The sequence below is a fragment of the Sitodiplosis mosellana genome, unplaced genomic scaffold (genome assembly GCF_009176505.1).
Source record: "Sitodiplosis mosellana isolate CC-2019 unplaced genomic scaffold, AAFC_SMos_1.0 Smas_scaffold_7007, whole genome shotgun sequence".
In the NCBI taxonomy this organism is placed as follows: domain Eukaryota; kingdom Metazoa; phylum Arthropoda; class Insecta; order Diptera; family Cecidomyiidae; genus Sitodiplosis; species Sitodiplosis mosellana.
In genome coordinates, this window is record NW_022602125.1 from 1 (window position 1) to 1725 (window position 1725).

Consider the following 1725-nt stretch of genomic DNA (forward strand, 5'->3'; position numbering starts at 1 on the left):
CCAAACTTTGGCATCGCTAATTCTGACAAATTGTTTGATTTTTTCATTGTACATGTGTCTGAGAATTGTTTCATAGTACATGTCTGTTAGTTTAGATGGAAAAGCATCAATACAAATCAAATGATGTCCAAATTTTCGATAAAATATTGATCGAGCAATGTTTTGAAGACGTTTATTTGTGTCAGAAACATTGATCAAATCTTTCAATTCCAAGTGGCACAAAACCATTTCAGTTACATCTTCGCACAAATCATTGAATTTTGTCGTAGCAATTTTATTTTGTAATATTTTTGATTCTTTTTCATGCAAATGACATTCTTCGTGTTGTTGTTTACGTTTCACTGTAGATTTATTGATGCTTGACTGCAAATTAAGAAAACAGTTTGAGTGAAAAAAAACAAGAACCAAACTCAATGTCCTTACCACAAGATTGTCATTTTCAGTTTGAGATAATTCTGCTTTGGTCTCAATTTTTGCAAGTATTCCATCCATATTGCTATCGTCTTGCATCTTATTTTCTGTGTCTTTGATAAAAAAAATTATAATCCAAGATATCAATTTTACTTTCTATTTTTTTCTTCACGCACTTTCGTTAGTTTTTGCTGTTTACTTATGCAACGCAAATCAATTTATCATGGTTTTTCTGTCACAAAAATTCATTGAATTCGCTATGCATTATGTTGAATATACTTTGAACTAACTTCATGTGCAACTACGCCCAAGTGGTAAAACATCTTGCACAAAACATAAACGAAGCAGTGAAAAATAATTTATTTTTCGAAAAGAAAATATGAACAATCGAAATATTGAGCCATAAAACTTATAAAACGATATTATTTTCATTTGATGTAAATATTCTATTTAAGCAAATGTTTGAGTATGAATTCGCTGATAAATGTAAGTGGGAAAAGAGCACATTAAACGTATCCATCCATGGCCGTTTGCAACTGTCAAATACATATACATTACATACATTATGTGATATGTCAAACCAAAAATATTAAACTTGAAAATTTGAAAAGATATTTGTTTTATGCCAGTTCTGTTTTTTTTACATACAAATTTTGCTATTTTTATTTTAAATTGAAAAAGAAGAAGATCAAAAGGTAGAAAGGGTTCAATTAAACGTTGTAAGTAATTGATATTATTGAATTTATATTCATTTATTCATTCGGAAATTATTGAGTGACTTGTTATATTGTCGCAATTACTTTTCAATTCAATTAAACTAAACAGTATCATTATTAATTCTCTTTTTTGTTAGGTCGCGAAGAAGCTGCCTCTCAATTCAACGACTGGTGAGGTCCGTGAAGCATTTGCTGCACTTGCTGGAACGTCGAGTATGATTCCGAATGCCCGCGACGATTCTAGTGATTCCAGCGATTTCAGTGATTTCATTTGTCCACATGGAATAATTGTAATAGGAAATTTTGCTTTACTCTATTCACAATTTTATCAAATCAAACAAAATCTTATTGTTTGTTTTTTGTTTTTCTGTAGGACGACATCGCCAAAAATCAAGATCGAATTGCGGAATTTCTTGAACGACCAGAAAGAGATTTCGACGATCTAGCCAGTCTTACTAACTTCAGTCCGACGGCTGTTCAACGATTGTACAAAAAAAAAGAAGAATTGCTCCATATTTATCATAATGATGTAAAAGAATTTGCCAAGAAGTTATATGAAGTGGGTGTTGATTGTGAAAAATCGGTAAAGCGTAAATTG

General features: G+C 30.8%; 1 long non-coding RNA gene across 1 annotated transcript; it reads left to right on the forward strand.

Annotated features, from left to right (window-relative positions):
* Positions 1-995: 995 nt before the first annotated feature.
* Positions 996-1719, forward strand: LOC129580077 (uncharacterized). Its single transcript, XR_008689336.1, has 3 exons — positions 996-1130; positions 1265-1417; positions 1501-1719. It is a non-coding gene; the product is annotated as an uncharacterized LOC129580077 (long non-coding RNA).
* The last annotated feature ends 6 nt before the right edge of the window (positions 1720-1725 follow it).